The 18,732-nt window shown below is 40.9% G+C and overlaps 1 protein-coding gene across 4 annotated transcripts in view; it reads left to right on the plus strand.

Annotated features, from left to right (window-relative positions):
• Positions 1–18,732, plus strand: part of LOC111751961 (SLAM family member 9-like) — a 99,916-nt gene that overhangs the window by 78,274 nt on the left and 2,910 nt on the right. Inside the window, exon 5 of one of the 4 annotated variants that reach the window (XR_010321559.1) lies at positions 5,929–6,092. The gene's annotated coding sequence lies outside the window, so the exon portion shown is untranslated. Of the gene's footprint in view, positions 1–5,928; positions 6,535–18,732 lie in introns of those variants that run through there. The other 3 variants (XR_010321554.1, XR_010321558.1, XR_010321555.1) reach the window with 3 other exon arrangements.

An 18,732-nucleotide genomic window follows, 5' to 3' on the forward strand; every position in this document is an offset into this window, starting at 1 on the left:
CTTATTCAGTCTGTATGTTGAGCAAATAATCTACGAGGCTGGACTAAAAGAAGAAGAATGCGGCATCAGGATTGGAGGAGAGCTCATTAACAACCCATATTATGCAGATGACACAACCTTACTTGCTGAAAGTGAAGAAGACTTGAAGTACTTACTGACGAAGATCAAAGACCACAGCCTTTTATATGGATTACACGTCAACATAAAGAAAACAAAAATCCTCACAACAGGAATAATCAACATCATGACAGATGGAGAAAAGGTTGAAGTTGTCAAAGATTTCCTTTTACTTGGATCCACAATCAACACCCATGGAAGCACCAGTCAAGAAATCAAAAACCTGCTGCAAAAGATCTCTTCAAAGTGTTAAAAAGCAACAATACCACCTTGAAGACTAAGGTGTCCCTGACCCAAGTCATGGTGTTTTCAACTGCTTCATATGTGTGTGAAAGTGGGTAACAAATAAGGAAGACAAGGAGAATTGAGGACTTTGAATTGTGGTGTTGGTGAATAGTATTGAATGCATCATGGACTGCCAAGAAAACGAACAAATCTGTCTTGGAGGATGTACTGCCAGAATGCTCCTAAGAAGCAAGGAAGGCAAGACTACAATTCACATACTTTGGGCTTGTTATCCAGAGGAATCAGTCCCTGGAGAAGGACATTATGCTTGCTAAAGTAGAGAGTGAAAAAGAGGAAGGCCATCAATGAGATGGATTGACACAGAAGCTGTAACAATGGGCTCAAGCATAACAAGAATATGAGGATGGTGCAGGACCGGGAGTATCCCATTCTGTCATACATCAAGTCGCTTTGAGTTGGAACTGATTCCGTGGCACCTAACAACATTCTGAAACTAAACATTATATATCACAGACCCTAATAAAGAAAGGGTTCCCAATAATAATTGAGAGTTTATCAATCAGATGCACTCACACAAGACTATAGTTCAGAGCTGAGTTACATAAGGGAAAAGACAGAAGGTGATGCCTCCTTTCTGATTCATCAGGCAGTTTTCTAGTCATAGAGGAAGGAGCGTGATTCACTGATGTCTTCCTAATCTTCACAGCAGTAGTAACTCTCTTGAGGTCCCAGTTCTTTGTGTGCTTTGGGAGTCATTTTTGAAAAGTACATCCAGAGTTTGTTTAGCAAAACAAAATGAAACAAAACAAAACCAAAAACCAACAAATTTTGAGCTTTCTGCATCCATACCCATGCTATTGATTCCAACTCACACCGATCCTATAGGAGAGAGTAGAACTGCCCCTTCAGGTTTCCTAGGAGCCGCTGAGCTGGTAGATTTGAACTGCCAGCCTTTTGGTTAGCAGCCAAACTCTTAATCCCTGCACCACCAGGGCTCCAGTAAATCCTTTCTTGCTTAAACCAATTAGAATGGACTGTGTTGTCTGCAACTAAGAATACTGGCCAAGTAAACCCTACTTGACACCTGAGTTACATTTTTGGCAGTGTCAAGGTATATCACCAAGCATTTCAGTTCATCCTGTCACTCAAACTAAGATAAATTTGGGTGTCTACCATGACAATAAAACTACTAGATATGTAGTGCCGGGGCATACAGATAGACTTGGCACAAGGTGCGATGTTCCACAGATACCTCCTCTAAGTTGTGGGTGAGGTAAGAAAAGTTATCTGAGGTTTGCATCACAGCCTTTGAGGACATGAGCCATTTGATATTAGGTGTTTCCAGTGGAGAACCAGGCATACAAATTGTGATATGAGCATGTTTGAATGAGTAAATTCCAACAAATTACTCGTGAAGCTTCAAGATGGAAAATGGCGTTAACTCATTAGAATCACAATTTCTTTAAGAAATTGGTAGCTTTCCTGGAAGAGGAAGTCGTCTGTGGCAGACATTGGTCTTCTCTTGATGGGACAGAGTTTACTGAAGACTGGATTATTGCTACCGTAGGGCCAACTACCAAGCCAGCTCTAAAACTGATGCTAAAGGGAACATGTTACCAGAAACAAGAGACATTAACAAGAAGTTCGGTGCCAATGACTGAAGATAAACCATGGTGTGGTTTTGAGGAAGAGAAATGACAGAGATTTAGAGAAAGTTTGCCATGTCCTATGTTAGAAAGTGTATCTGGTTTTAATTGTGCAATGTGCTCCTTCTCTATGAAGTCATGTCTCTCAGCATTCTCACAAGTATTTGGTAATGCTGACAATCAGAGAGACTTGTATGTTAGGTTTCTGACTACACAAAAACCAAAAGGAACGGAAGGTGTCTACACATGTATTGAAATTTGAGAAATTTATTCAGCGAGGGATCAAAAGTGATGAGGGGATGGCTGGCTAGAGCATGGCATTGTAGGAGAATCTATATTAAAGTCTTACTGAAGAGACCTGGACTTCACCAGGTACTCTTCCATATTATCGTTCTTGGTGAAGTTATTTGAAGAGAATGAAGAGATGGTGGCAATATTTGTCAAGTAGATCAAAATGACTGGGTTGGAGTGGGAGACATTGGTTCAGGTTTAAGGATTGGAAGCAATGTAGTTATGATGAACCCCTGAAGTTAGATTTCTGCAAAGCAAGGTTCTGGGTGGAGGGAAAAACAGCTCATCAACTCTAGCCACAGAGGAATCATTGGACTAAATGTGTAAGCATTGTCATATACACTGCCAACTAATTAATCTTTAGGTACATTGTGGGGGGTGGGAGGTGCGGTGGGCAGAGAGTTGTCATATACACAACAGGTATTACTACCCAGCATTTGGTACCTAGCAAATTCTGGTATATGTAGTGTAGACTCAGATAAACCAAAGCATTGCCCTGGATTTGGGGAGAAAAAAAAAAAATCCCTCTTATTATTTCAGTTAAGGCAAGAAATGGGATCTTGCGGCAGAATGTGACCAGAGACAAACTCCACCCTGGGAGTCCAAAGTTAAGGTCAAGAAATGAGAGTGGAATCAGAGTGGTGTGTAGTTCTAGACTTAGAGCAAAAGAGTTTTGTACACAAACTATTTTGTTCCTGTTGTAAGAGGAAAGGACCCAGGGGAGAGAGGCTGATGCAGGCAGGACGTCCACCGAATGATGCTCTCCTCCAGCGAGAGGACTGTGATGCCAGGCTCTGAAGAGGGAGGCCATGGCAGCAGAGCACCTCTACACCATATGCTGCCAAATCTGATCAAACCACACGTGCACATTTCCAGGCTAAAATCTCCTAGGGTGGGGGTTTGCCAGGCTGGGTTGGGCGGATGAAGGCAGATTTAATGAGCTTGTGCCCCAAGGAGAGGGCCAAAGGCATAAGAAAAGGAAAGTTTCGGTACCATAAAGATTGACCTACAAGAGCGTTCTTTTCCTGCCATTAGGAAAAAAAGGGAGGGTGGTGTTATAAAGGAGAGGACCTCAAAGGTGCTATAAGTAAACATTGTGATTTGTCTTTCCCACCCTTTTGGGAGAGAATCTGTAGGGAGCTTCAGGTATTTTTTTGAGAAGGTGTATTGAGATGGAGACTATTTTATTCCCGAAAATTCTGAAGAGGCTGAGGAAGACAGACTGGCCTGGCTGGGAAGATTTTCATGAGACAAGCAATGGGAGTGAGGAGACCAAACTCCCCTCTGAGAGGGCTAAGCATGGTGGGAAAAGTAACTTGAAGGGGAAAGTCAGGTTTGACAGGAAACAGAGAGTGAGAGAGTGCCAACCAGGCAGCAGAGGCTACACAATTAGTTCCTCCTGTGACAGCCCCCAGATGTTCAGTGAAGTTACTAAGCTGGCGAGATGATTAGCTCAACTGGATAATTTAATGAAACGGAAATAGGGCACATCTGAAACAACAACAGGGCTTTAGTAATGGAGAAGACACTGGGAGGGGACTATGAAAATCTTGGGTTAAATATTGCTAAACACAGAGTGTGGATTTAACCAACCTAAGCTGTATGAAAGTGAGGTTCAGACCAAGTCTAATGAAATTAATGTCTGAATTACATAAACATGAACATTTCAAGAAATACTAGACTAGATGTTCACTTTATTGAGAATGTTCAGTGATAAGTGTGCCATTAGTCAATGGTGCATGGGGGTAGGGGTCAGTTTGGGTAGAAATTCAAATGGTCCCTCCCTACTCGGGCTCTGTGAGTCTGCAATACCATGAATTAGTCAAGCCTCAGCAGGAATTGATCTGATCTTCTTCCTTTTCCAAACATGGCCACTTCACCACCCCCCGCCCCACCCCATCAGCAGAGCAAACTCAACAGAGCCCATCATTATGAGCCATGTATGGGGATGGAATCAACAACTTCCCAGAATATTCAAAACAAGCACTTCTCTGTTTCTCTGCTCATCCAGTCCTCGTGAATCTGATTAGTAAACTCTTCCTTGGCCTTTTCCAGCTTCTTTCAAATTTATTCTCTCCAGAAGAAAACAATTCTTCCTCAGATTCTATGTTACAGGACCTATCTGTATCTGCGCAAGAAACCGCTTGTACACTCTCCAATCCTGAACTTTCCTTATAAGTGAAATCTTATCTTGGGACACTTGGGATGAGGGGCAGAGCACACAGAGGAAAAAGAAGCCCATAATTTGTTTAGGTCACTCAATTACCAGCTGCCAAATGCAAATTCTACTGACACAGATGGTTCTTGCAATATTTCTTTAAAGTGGAGGAAGGTTGTAAACAATCTAAGCGTCCCCATCTCCCAACTTCCTGAGGTTTTCTAGATCCAATTCCAGTCCCCGTACATGGGGATCCTTACATTGACCCCTCTTTTTCCTAAAGAAGCTTGACCTGGACCCCACTTCAGCACATTCCCCACTCCCCTCAATGTGCGGGAGAACCAAACTTGTAATGCAAATATTTTTAAATTTCTGGAAGTTTAAACACATGAAGTAAACAAGCTTCAGTAATCCTAATCAGTACATAAAACTCCAATTATATCAACAAAAACTGGGAAGTGGTAGAGAGAGAGAAGGAAAATGCTCAATTCTGATCTAACAGGGGGAAGTAAAGAGACATCGTTCTAGTCATAACTTTAAAAAAACAAACTCATTGCCATCAAGTTGACTCTGACTCCTACGGACCCCTAGGACAGAGCAGGACTGCCCCATAGAGTTTCCAGGCTGTAAATCCTTATGGAAGCAACATGCTACCTCTTTCCCCGAGAGCAGGCGTTGGCTTCCAACAGCTGACGTTTTGGATAGCAGCCCAGCACTTTAATAGCTGAGCAACCACACACAACACCAGTTGCTGTTGTGTCTTTTCCAACTCCTGGTGACCCTGTAGGACAGAGTAGAACTAGCCCTGTAGGGTTTCCGGAGAGCAGCTGGTGAACCCTACTCATTCCGCTGATAATTGGAGGAACCATATGTTCAAACGCATTCTTGTTTAATTTAAAGGAAACCACTAATAAAGTTGATAACAGGGTATTTATCTTCAAAATTATTAGGAGATAGGGAAGGCAAAGAAAACGGAGTCCATCCTAGCAGTCTGCAGACTTTTTATGGCAGGGGTGTGCAAAACAGCTTAAAAGATTTTAAGCAGGATCCTACCATATGTATATGCATTAATTTGTAAACTGTATGTTTAAAATTGTAAATTGTACCTTTTAAACCATGTACCAAGTAATAGAATCTTCAGGAGGATGAGGTAAAGATGAACAATATTTTAATATCTTGCAGTTCATGTCAGCTTCTTACACCATTAGCTAATACCTAGAGGCTCAATATCCATTTAGACCAAGGATCCTTGTGATGGATAATGTTATGTGTCAGCTTAGCTAGGTTGTGATTCTCAGTGGTTTGGCAGACACTATGTAATCGCCTTCCATTTTGTGATCTGATGTGAGCAGCCAATCAGTTGAAAGGGGAGTTCCCTGGGGTTGAGGCCTGCCTCCAGTATATAAATGGATGTTCTAGCAAAGTTCCCTCTCTCTTGGCCCTGCACTCTTCTCATTGTCTGCCCTCCAGGTCTTGGTATGTAAGCCTGCAGAAGTCTTGGCCTGCCACCTGACCTGCAGATCTTGGGTTCGTCAGCCCCTGCAACCACGTGAGCCAGTAGAGGTCTTCAGCCTGTTGCCTGACCCAAGTGTTTGTGACTTGCCAACCCCTAGAATCGTGTGAGCCATTTCCTTGAAATAAATTTCTCTCTCTCTATTTATATTATTTATATACAGTTTACTGGTTTTGCTCATCCAGAGAACCCAGACTAAGCCAGTTCTCATTAACTATATTGGAGACATCTCTGTCTTCAACATTTTGAATGTTTGGCACATTTCTTGTCTGATTTATCTGGATCATCTATTTTACCTGAAAATGTGCTGATGAAGAGCTTCTACCTGCTGTAGAAGGTCTGCCCTGCCTTTTTCTTCTTTGTTTGCAGGGTATATCTTCAATCTATGACTGCTGGGAAGAAATCTTTTGAAGCAACTTAACCACTCTGAGTGAGTGTTAGCTCAGTGGCATCTACGCCCACTAGGCAGCAGGCAGCTGAAATTGATCAAGTGAGCAAGAGTGCCTCCTAATCGTCTCTTGGGGGCTGTTCACATATGCGCTACTGTTCCACAAACAGACCAGGTCAGTGTCCGGGAAAATGTGAATATTAAAAATCAGGAAAGGTTTCTTTCTTCTTTACTGCGAAGAAATATATCAATATACATTCTTCTTGCACCACAATGAATCATCACACAACCCACTTTGTGACTACTACGTTATACAGAATGTACACAGTGGATGCTGCCTGGTGTGAACTGGGCCCCAGCTCTGTGTCCTGGCCACCGGCCCTATCCACAAAACCTCATCATGACCAAAAGAGAGACTGAGCTCTGCCCTTAGATCCACTTGTCCTCAATTTTGGTTTTGCCACATACTGGCCATCAAATCTTGGGCAAATTGTATATATACTGGAACATACACCTCTCTGAGCCTTAGCTTCCTTCCCCACAAGATATAGTAACACCTAACCGTATAATTTGGGAGATTTGTTGTTGTTGTTAGGTGCCATTGAGTTGGTTCCAACTCATAGTGACGCTATGTACAACAGAATGAAACACTGCCTGGTCCTGTGCCATCCTCACAATGATTGTTATGCTCAAGCCCACCATTGCAGCCACTGTATCAATCCATCTTGTTGAGGGTCTTCCTCTTCTCTGCTGACCCTGTACTTTACCAAGCATAATGTCCTTCTCCACGGACAGATCCCTCCTCAAAACGTGCCTAAAGTATGTAAGATGCAGTCTCACCATCCTTGCTTCTAAGGAGCATTCTGGTTGCACTTCTTCCAAGACAGATTTGTTCGTTCTTTTGGCAGTCCATAGTATATTCAATATTCTTCGCCAACAGCACAATTCAAAGGCCCCAATTCTGCTTCGGTCTTCCTTATTCATTGTCCAGCTTTTGCATGCATGTGATGCAATTAAAAATACCATGGCTTGGGTCAGGTACACCTTAGTATTCAAGATGACATCTGTGCTTTTCAACACTTTAAAGAGGTACTTTGCAGCAGATTTGCCCAAATCAGACAATGTTTGGCTCTTATTTATAAAGTTTTCACTGGCTAATTCTTTTCAGAAGCAGACTTCTGGGTCTTTCTTCCTAGTCTGTCTTAGTCTGGAAGCTCAGCTGAAACCTGTGTGCCATGTGTGACCCTGCTGGTATGTGAATACAGGTGGCATAGTGTCCAGCGTCACAGCAACATGCAAGCCCCTACAGGATGACAAACTGACAGACATGTGGTGGAATTTGGGAAATTAAATAGAGCACATTCCTACCAATGTCTGACATTGGGACACTTATTACTTTTTTACGCAGGTAATGTGTTACTTTTCTATCTTGTTGAAAAATTTGCAAATTAGACACTGTAAAATTTGAAAAAAGTACTGTTCCTCATTCATAATGGATAGCTTTATCTTAATACAACAGTAAAAAACAATAAACGTCTTCCTCTGGGAACTAGTGGGGGTGGTGGTAACACCGGAACATGTACTCTCCCACGCTCCCCCTCCTCCACCTGTTACACAATCGTGAACTTTGTTGACACCTCGGAAAAGTTAGTTCCCACTTACAAATCAATAAGAGAAATGCTAGCACTGTTGTTTATCAAAGTGCAAAGGGTAAGAATGATGATCATCTCACAGATAATCAAAAAAATGCAAATTAGAAAAACTGGATATCACATTTTGCCTATCAAATTAACATTTAAAAAAAAATGTGAATACTCGGTATTGGCCGCGGGGCAGTGCAACAGGCACGTTCATGTAGTATAGGCAGTTTTAAAAATGAGTAAAAATCTTCTTGGTAGTCCATTTGATGTGTCAAAAACATTTAAAGTATTCATACCCTTTATACTTCTGGGATTCAACCCTAATGAAAGACTTCATCATGTAGAAGAAGCTTAGGCACAAAGACGTTCATTTCAGTCTTGTTAGAGCAATGAAAAAATTGGAACCCAATAAGAGGGTAAATTAAAGATGGGCAGGTTACAACCTTGTGGTAGTGACAATGACTGCCATAGGTAAGCAATGTTGTCTGGTGACTAAGGACGTTCTCTTGAGCTGAGAAGGTGAAAAGGACTTGCTGAGAAAGAGACAGGAATAAACACGTGTTGAGCACCTCCCACATCAATACTAGGAATGTTACATACATCACCTCGTTTCACTTCACACACCATATGTTATGCGTGGGGTTGGGAAGGAGAGTGAGGTGGGAAACACAAAGACAATGGAAGGCCCCACTGAGCACTCACTCAGGCACTGTGACAAATGTTGCAAACCTCACTTTATAGGTAACTCCTGCTGAGCAGATATACCCGTCTTGTTTTGCATTTGAGAAAACAAATGCCCAGAGAGGCCATTTAACTTGCCTGTGATGGCAGAGCTAATAAATGTCACAACCAGGATTCCACTGGGCTCCAACTCCCAGGTTGCAGAGAGCTGGAGACTCAGGCTGTGAAGCCAGATCCTTCTAAAGCCTGGATTGCCCTCACCCTCCTTTTCCTCCCTCACTCACACTCCCACACTTAAAAAAAAAAAAAATTCTCACACTTTAGATCCTATTAATCAAGGGGTGCATTAGTCTTTCCAAATAGTTCTCTGCTCTTCTCTTCCAACTTCTGCCCCTCTCTTCCTATTTCAGTCTGTAGGGAATTATTCCATTTACTGTTCTCAATAGAGAAACAGCTTCTCCCTTTATCTTCCCTTTTCTCTTTCTGTTGAAAACAATAGTATCATTTTATGGTGTGGGTCACTGAGTCTCTGGGGTCAGTGATCAGTTCAGGGAGTGCCGCTGGTTCGTCTTCAGATGCTGGTTCCTTCTAGGCTGTCTCCTCAGTGCTCCCAGAGCACATCCACTGTTCTACATTCTAGCATTTGTCAGTCTTAGGCTGGGTTCTCCAGAGAAGCAAATCAGTGAAGTGTATAAATATATGTATAGAAATATTTATATCAAGGAAATGGCTTGCATGGTTGTAGAGGCTGGAAAATCCCAAGTCTGTGGTTCAGACTGGAGGCTTCTCCTGGCTCACAGGCTGCCGAGACCAATGAATCCTAAGATCGGCAGGCAAGACATCAAGTAAGCTGCTAGGTCACCTCCCAAGAACGGTAGGTCAGGTGAATAGGAACCAGCTGCAGGATCCAGAGTGGAAAAAACCCACAATCCTTGCCAGAAAGTTCATCTATATTGGATGCACGCCACACCCCCAAAGAAACACCTTTCAACTGATTGATTTCTCACAGCAGATTCCATCACGGAGGTGATCACGTTAAATCAAATCTCATCATGGAGGTGATCACGTCATTATCTGACTGCCAAACTACATCATAACTGCCAAACCACTGAGAATCATGGCCCAGCCAAGTTGACACACCACCCTCATGATCATAGTCACCATTCTAAGTGAGCCGCTTAGGTGGCAGGGGGTGGGGTGACAGGAAGCCACCCTCTGCCTCCAGCAGCTTTCTTGTTTGTGCATCTTTGGTTGCCCAACAACCACTGAGGTCTGGAAGCCCCTCAGGAGGGAGATGCAGCTGTCCCTGCCTCCCCAGAGCTGACATCAATCTGACGCCTAATCCCCAGGTGATTTTGAGCAGCTATAGCTGGGGCTTCATGGGAGTCTGACATAACGGGGTGGGAAAGAACGGAGCTGGGTCCCAGGGGACCTATTCCCAATGTCCTTTGCAGCTATTATACACTGACAAAACAAAAACACTTTCTTGTAATCTCATCTAGGATTAAATCAGATTCTAGCAGTGTTGGGTTCATGACGAACTCATTGCTATTAACAACTGAAGGTGAACTAGTGAACTGTTGTCTTTTTTTCCCCCCGAAGTCCTTACTCCTCTTCTTCTTTTTATTTAATTTTTTTTTTATTGTGGTAAAATACATAGAACATTTGCCACTTTAACCATTTTAAGTGTACAGTTCGGTGATATTAATTATATTCACAACATTGTGCAGCCATCAGCACTATCTATTTCCAAAAGCTTTTCATCTCCCCAAACAGAATCCCTGTACCTATTAAGCATTAACTCCCCATCCCCATCACTCCATGGTAACCACTTATTTTCTGTGTCTACACATTTGCTTATTCTAGGTATTTTACATAAATTTGACCATAAAATATTAGTCCTTTTGTGACAAACTTCACTGAACATAATATTTTCAAAATTCCACCAGGTGACAGCGTGCACCAGGACTTCATTTCTCTTTGCGGCTGAATAATATTCCATTGTAGGTATATCCCACATTTTGTTTATCTATTCTGCAACTGAAGGACATTTGGGTTGCTTGTACCGTCTTTTTGCTTTTCTGAATAATACTGCAAAGGACATGGTATATGAACATCTGTGTTTCTGCTTTCAATTCTTTTGGGCATATATGCCCAAGAGTGGAATTGTTGAGTCAGATGCTAACTCTGTGTTTAACATTGTGAGGAGCCACCAAACTGTTTTCCACAAGGGCTGCACCATTTTACATTCCTTTTTTTTAATTTTCTTATCAGCAGTGAATGATGGTCCCAATATCTCCACACCCTTGTCAATTCTTGTTATTTCTACTTTTTTTTTATTCTAGCCATCCTAATGAGTGTGAGTGATATCTCATTGTGGTTTTGATTTGCATTTCTATAATGACTAATGATGTTGACCATCTTTTCATCTGCTTATTTTCATATCTCCCTTGGAGAAATTACTATTCAAGTCCTTTGCCCATTTTTTGACTGGTTTGTTTATCTTGTTGAGTTATAGGAGTTCTTTATGTATTCTGAATATTAATCCCTTCTCAGGTATATGATTGGCAAATATTCTCTCCCATTTTTGAGTTATCTTTTCACTTTCTTGACAATGCTCTTTGATGCACAAAAGTTTTTTATTTTGATGAGGCACAATTTATTTATTTTTTCTGTTTTATTGCATGTTTTTGTTGTTGTATCTAAGTATCCATTGTCAAATACAAGGTTATAAAGAATTACCCCTATATTTTCTTCTAAGAGTTTTATGGCTTTAGCTCTTATATTTAGGTCATTAATACATTTTGAGATAATTTTTATATGGGGTGTGAAGTCGGGGTCCAACTTCACTCTTCTGTATGTGGCAATTCAGTCGTATCAGCACTGTTGAAAAGACTATTCTTTCACCTTCGAATGCACTTGGTGTTTTTGTTGAAAATAAATTGGCCTTAGATACGTGAGTTTATTTATGGATTCTCAATTTTATTCCATTTGTTTATACATCTATCCTTACACCAGTACCAGGCTGTTTTGATTTCTGTAGCTTTATAGTGTTGTAGTGTAAAAACATCACAAAGTTTAGTAAAGCAAAGAGGAAGTTTTACCTGACATATGTTCAAAAAGACAAAAGTTGAAAAGCAGACAAGCATGCTGCCAGAGCCATGTTTGCCTGAGTCCAAGGAAATATTACGGAATATGCAAGAATGGGAAAACAGGCAAACGTGCTGCTAGAGCCATATCTGTACAAGTCCAAGGAAATGTTACAGAATAGGCAAGAATGGGAAAATGGACAAGCAAGCTGCCACAGCCATGTCAGTCCGAGTCCAGAGGAGGTTACAGAGTCATCGGTATATATTAACATTACAAATGGGTCAAACCACTGAAAGCTTCACCTTTTCACAGATTGGCTAGAAACTGTCATCCTACATTTTAAACCATCTTTCTTTACAATCATTGGTACAGGTTTCAGTAAGGACAGTCAGGAGGGTCTTCATTGGCCCAACAGATTTCTATTCACTAAATGTTAATAGAAAAAGACAAGAGTGGAAAGTCTTTTGTGTTCTGTTTGATTGGCTTTACATGAAAAGTCCCCTAAAAGATATTTTTTTTCCCTGAAAGATAATTTCCAAGAGTGTCCTAGCTATTGTCTTTATACCTCAGGGCCCAGCTGATGTGTCCTCGGAAGTCCAGCTCCAGCTGGGTCACATTCTCTATGCTCAAGGACAGGGAATAATGGCTCTAATATTATTTCCTAAATCAATAGTACGTTTTGAAATTGGGAAGTGTGAATCCTTCTACCCTGTTCTTTTTCAAGATTGTTTTGCCTATTTGGGGCTGTTTGGAATTCCATAAGAATTTAAGGATGAGCTTTATGGATTCTGCAAAAGTGCTGTTGATATTTTGATAGGCATTGCATTGAATCTATAGATCACCTTGGGTAGAGTTGAAATCTTAAGAATATTAAGTTTTTCAATCCACGAATATGAGATATCTCTGTTCATAGTAAAGAATATTTTCTGTGGCCTGTGAGAAATATCTTAATAAATCTTTTAAAATATAAATGAGAAAGAGAGAAAGAAGTCACCCAGGCCATAAAGATCTTAGCTTCACTGCTATGTGAAGATCTTGACTCAACTATTAAATAAAAACTATTAAAAAAAAAATAAAAATTTTATTTTATTTTATTTTATTTTTTTTATTAGTCTCTGGAAATTCCCTCATTCCTATCTTTTCCGGAACGCTGGTTACTTGCCTTCTCTTTCATTATTTAGTTCCCTGGTCACATACCAAGCATTCCTTCAGGGGTTTAAGCTGACCTCTTTTCTAAGTATTTTGTTACAAAGAGATAAATCTCTGGATCACTCCCACTGTCACACAAACATGATCTAGTTTCTGGAATCTTTCAAAACTCCTCTCTTGAAAGCATGAAAACCCCAAAGAAGATAGAAGGAGGAAAATAACCAACCACAGACACAAAGTAAGTTAAACAAATCAAAAGACTATTTTGCTCAATTTTATACAAGTATATTTGAAAACCTGGATGAAAAGGATAATTTTCGAGGAAAATATGATTTACCAATAATGACTCCAGAAGAGGAAGAAAATTTCAACAGATTGTTAAAACAAAAATCATATTAAGCCAACAGTATAAATTGATTTGAAGTTTAATTAATATACGATTTGTAAACGGGCAACACTCCTGACTAGAAAGTCAAAGAGTTCCAAAGATTAAAGAACTTCCAAAGACGCTTTATACCCCATGAGGTTGCTATGTGTTGTAATTGACTGGATGGCAATGGATTTGGAAATAGGTATAGACATTGGGACTCATAGTCACCGTATAGGACAGAGTAGAACTGCCCTATAGAGTTTCCAAGGAGCGCCTGGCGGATTCTAACTGCCTACCCTTTGGTTAGCAGCCATAGCACTTAACCACTACGCCACCAGGGTCGCTATGAGTTGGAATTGACTCGATTGCACTGGGTTTGTTTTTTGTTTTAATAGACATTTGGCATGGAAACATGGCCAGAACAATGTGTTTACACAACTTACCCTAAAACACAGCTTCTAGTCTGATCCTGGAGATTCTGTTTCTTCAAATTGACTGCACACAGATAATTTCTCAGAAGAGCACAAAGCCCAAGGCAAAACAGTCTTTACTGATTAAGACTCTATGAGTTGGAATCAACTGGATGGCAATGAGCTTTTTTTTTTTTTTTTTTATTGTTTGACTGAAAAGTGACTCCCAAGAGACGAGTCTGCTCAAGGTTCAAGGTCCAAAAGAAGATCTCAGGGCAATGGCCTGGGTGAGTCATCCCAGTCCCAAGGGCCCCAGAAATTTGGATTCCAGGACAATTAAAAACTCTTTCCCAAAATAAATCATCTTATAAAAACATAGATTAATGTGTCAAAGAGGTGTTCTTAAGAAAGTACCAGGCCCAGATATTTTCACAGATTAATTGTAACCAGTGTTTACAGAACAGATAATTCCATCTTCACTACTATGAATTAACATTTTTAGAAGTACTAGTTAGCATCTGAAGAACAGATTTGACGCCTTGAACACTAGTGACCAAAGACCAGACGAGTTGTGGAATGACATCAAGGATATCATATATGAAGAAAGCAAGAGGTCATTGAAAAGACAGGAAAGAAAGGGAAGACCAAGACGGATGTCAGAGGAGACTCCGAAACTTGCTCTCAAATGTCTAGCAGCTAAAGCAAAAGGAAGAATTGATGAAATAAAAGAACTGAACAGAAGGTTTCAAAGGATGGCTCGAGAAGACAAAGTAAAGTGTTATATTATGACGTGCAAAGAGCTGGAGATGGAAAACCAAAAGGGAAGAACACATTTGATGTTTCTCAAGCTGAAAGAACTGAAGAAAAAATTCAAGCCTTGAGTTGCGATAGTGAAGGATTCTATGGGGAAAATATTAAACAACCCAGGAAGCATCAAAGGAAGATGGAAGGAATACGCAGAGTCATTATTCCAAAAAGAATTAGGTCGATGTTCAACCATTTCAAGAGGTGGCATATGATCAGGAACCAGTGGTACCGAAGGAAGAAGTCCAAGCTACTTTGAAGGCATTGGCGAAAAACAAGGCTCCAGAAATTGATGGAATACCAATTGAGATGTTTCAACAAACAGGTGCAGCGCTGGAGGTGCTCACTCGTCTATGCCAAGAAATATGGAAGACAGCTTCCTGGCCAACTGACTGGAAGAGATCCATATTTATGCCTATTCCCAAGAAAGGTGATCCAACCGAATGTGGAAATTATAGAACAATATCATTAATATCACACGCAAGCAAAATTTTGCTGAAGATCATTCAAAAATGGCTGTAGCCGTATTGACAGGGAACTGCCAGAAATTCAGGCCGGTTTCAGAAGAGGACGTGGAACCAGGGATATCACTGCTGATGTCAGATGGATCCTGGCTGAAAGCAGAGAATACCAGAAGGATGTTTACCTGTGTTTTATTGACTATGCAAAGGCATTCGACTGTGTGGATCGTAACAAATTATGGATAACATTGTGAAGAATGGGAATTCCAGAACCCTTAATTGTGTTCATGAGGAACCTTTACATAGATCAAGAGGCAGTTGTTTGGACATAACAAGGGGATACTGATTGGTTTAAAGTCAGGAAAAGGGTGCATCAGGGTTGTATTCTTTCACCATACCTATTCAATCTGTATGCTGAGCAAATAATACGAGAAACTGGACTATATGAAGAAGAACAGGGCATCAGGATTGGAGGAAGACTCATTAACAACCTGTGTTATGCAGATGACACAACCTTGCTTGCTGAAAGTGAAGAGGACTTGAAGCACTTACTAATGAAGATCAAAGACCACAGCCTTCAGTATGGATTGCACCTCAAAATAAAGAAAACAAAAATCCTCACAACTGGACCAATGAGCAAAATTGTCATAAACGGAGAAGAGATTGAAGTTGTCAAGGATTTCATTTTACTTGGATCCGCAATCAACAGCCATGGAAGCAGCAGTCAAGAGATCAAAAGACACATTGCATTGGGTAAATCTGCTGCTATGTTTGAGTCCATTTGTTGCAGCCACTAAATCAGTCCATCTTGTTGAGGGTTTTCCTCTCTTTCTCTGACCCTCTACTTTACTAAGCATGATGTCCTTCTCCAGGCATTGGTTCCTCCTGATAACATGACCAAAGTACGTGAGATGAAGCCTCACCATCCTTCTTTCTGAGGAGCTTTCTGGCTGTATTTCTTCCAAGACAGACTTGTTCTTTCTTCTGGCAGTCTATGTTATATTCTATATTCTTCTACAACACCATAGTTCAAAGGCATCAGCTCTTTTTAGGTCTTCCTTATTCATTGCCCAGCTTTCGCATGCATGTGAGGCGATTGAAAACACCATGCTTGGGTCAGGCACCTTAGTCTCCAAAGTGATATCTTTGTTTTTAAACACTTTAAAGAGGTCTTTTGCAGCAAAATTTCCCAGTGCAATATGTTGTTTGATTGTGCTGCTCCCATGGGAGTTGATTGTGGATCCATGTCAAATGAAACCCTTGACAACTTCAATATTTTCTCCATTTATCATGATGTTGCTTATTGGTCCAGTTGTTAGGATTTTTGTTTTCTTTATGTTGAGGCACAATCCATACTGTAGTCTTTGATCTTCGTCAGTAGGTGCTTCAAGTCCTCTTCACTTTCATATTGCAGGTTGTTAATGAGTCTTCCTCTAATTCTGATGCCTGTTCTTCTTCATATAGTTCAGTGTCTCGGGTTATTTGCTCAGCATGCTGACTGAATAAGTGTGGTGAAAGCATACAAATTTGAGGCACACCTTTCCTGATTTTAAACCACACAGTATCCACTTATTCTGTTCGGATGCCTGCCTCTTGGTCTATGTACAGTTTCTTCATGAGTACAATTTAGTTTTCTGGAATTCTCATTCTTCACAACGTTATCCATAATTTGTTATGACTCACACAGTCAAATGCCTTTGCATAGTCAATAAAACACAGGTAAACACCTTTCTGGTATTCTGTGCTTTTAGCCATGATCCATCTGACATCAGCAGTGATATCCCTGGTTCTACGTTCTCTTCTGAATCCTGCTTGAACTTCTTGCAGTTCCTGTTGATGTACTGCTGCAACTGCTTTTGAATGATCTTCATCAAAATTTTTCTTGTGTGTGATATTAATGATATTGTTCAATAATTTCCTCATTCTGTTGGATCACCTTTATGTGGAATGGGCACAAATATGGATCTCTTCTAATTTGCTGTCCAGTAGCTTAGCTGTCTTCTAAATTTCTTGACGTAGACGAGTGAGTAGGTTCAGCTCTGCATCTGTTTGTTGAAACATCTCAGTTGGTACTCTGTCAATTCCTGAAGGCTTTTTTTTTTTTTTTTTGCCAATACCTTCTGTGTAGCTTGGACTTCTTCCTTCAATGCCATCACCTCTTGATCATATGTTACCTCCTGAAATGGTTGAACATCAACCAATTCTTTTTGGTACAGTGACTCTATAGTCTCACCATCTTCTTTTGATGCTCCCTGGACCATTCAATATTTTGCTCACAGAATTACTCAATGTTGCAACTTGAGGCTTGAATTTTTTCTTCAGTTATTTCAGCTTGGGAAACGTTGATTTCCATTTTGGTTTTTTAGCTCCAGGTCTTTGCACAATTCATTATAATACTTTCCTTTGTCTTCTTGAGCTGCCCTTTGAAATCTTCTGTTCAACTGTTTTCATCATTTTGCTTTTGCTTCTTCAGTGTTTCTTCTGACATCCATTTTGTTCTTTTCTTTCTTTCTTGCCTTTTTAATTGACTGTTCGCTTTCTTCTGGGGCCCTGATGGCGCTGTGGTTAATTGGCTGCTAACAAAAGGTCGGCAGTTGGAATCTACTAGCCTCTCCTTGGAAACCCTATGGGGCAGTTCTACTCTGTCCTATAGAGTTGCTATGAGTCAGAATAGAGTCAAAGACAATAGATGGGTTTGCTTTCTTCATGTATGGTATCCTTGATGTCACCCCACAGCTTGTCTGGTCTTTGGTCATTAGTTTTAACGTACCAAATCTATTCTTGATATGGTCTCTAACTCAGGTGGGATATACTCAAGGTGGCACCATAAGATTAACAGCCCTTCACTGAATGCCTGCCCTGTGACTGGTGGGGAGTGGGGAGGAGAATGTTATGGGTGGAGTACTATTGGATTTCGAGGATGGTGATGGGGGGAAGTGTCCAAAACATGGACAGAATTTTATGTTCACTGTAGAATTTATAATTTTATATGATTTTAAGTCAATTTATGAGTTACCACACCCATCCTTGACTTTTTTTCTTCTTCTTCAGGACCACAGAGCTGATCTTGAATCTATAGATTAGAGCTCTCGCTACCCTCTTTCTCAGTTTCCTCTCTACTTCCTTCCAGATTCTAGGGCAAATCCTCTGGGTTCCCTGAGGACTGAGACTTCCTCTTTCTTCTGGTGTTCCCAGTCTTCCAGGGGATGTGGAGTTTGGCTAGGCTGAGTGTTTAACTCTTTGCTATGCGTAAGTCCCTGCCTTTGTAACCTGACACTCCAAGGTCTGCTCAGGAGACTAAGAAGGTAGATGAAAGCAAAAGAAGAAGCTTTATTTAGTTCGCCAAGTAAAGGAGAATACCCGGTCTAGGGTTCCCAAGGTGTCTCCCAGAACAATAGCCCAAGCGGTTTATATGGATAAAGTAAATCCCAGGAGCAGCGCAGGGTGGCGCCAGCTTGCTGATTGGTTTGACAAGAAAGGGCATTCTTGGGGCTGTCCACTCTTCCATGCCTGTTCAGTCTGAAAGAGGGGCTACAAAGATGGCATTTTGCCCAGGTCCAGGGTGTAGACGGGGGTGTGTTTTTTGGCCTCTGAAGTCAATAAGTTGTCTGAGGGCCAGGTCATCAGTATTGCGCAGTTCAGGAGGGCCTGAGCTGACCCAAGACCGGTTTTAGCTGGACTGAAGACCCCAGTTTCTTGTTTTCTTTAACTGAGTCGGAACCGGAAGTATACCTAAATAAGGAGATACTCTAAAAGCAGAGATTAGTC

Source organism: Loxodonta africana, chromosome 3, assembly GCF_030014295.1.
Source record: "Loxodonta africana isolate mLoxAfr1 chromosome 3, mLoxAfr1.hap2, whole genome shotgun sequence".
NCBI classification, from domain to species: domain Eukaryota; kingdom Metazoa; phylum Chordata; class Mammalia; order Proboscidea; family Elephantidae; genus Loxodonta; species Loxodonta africana.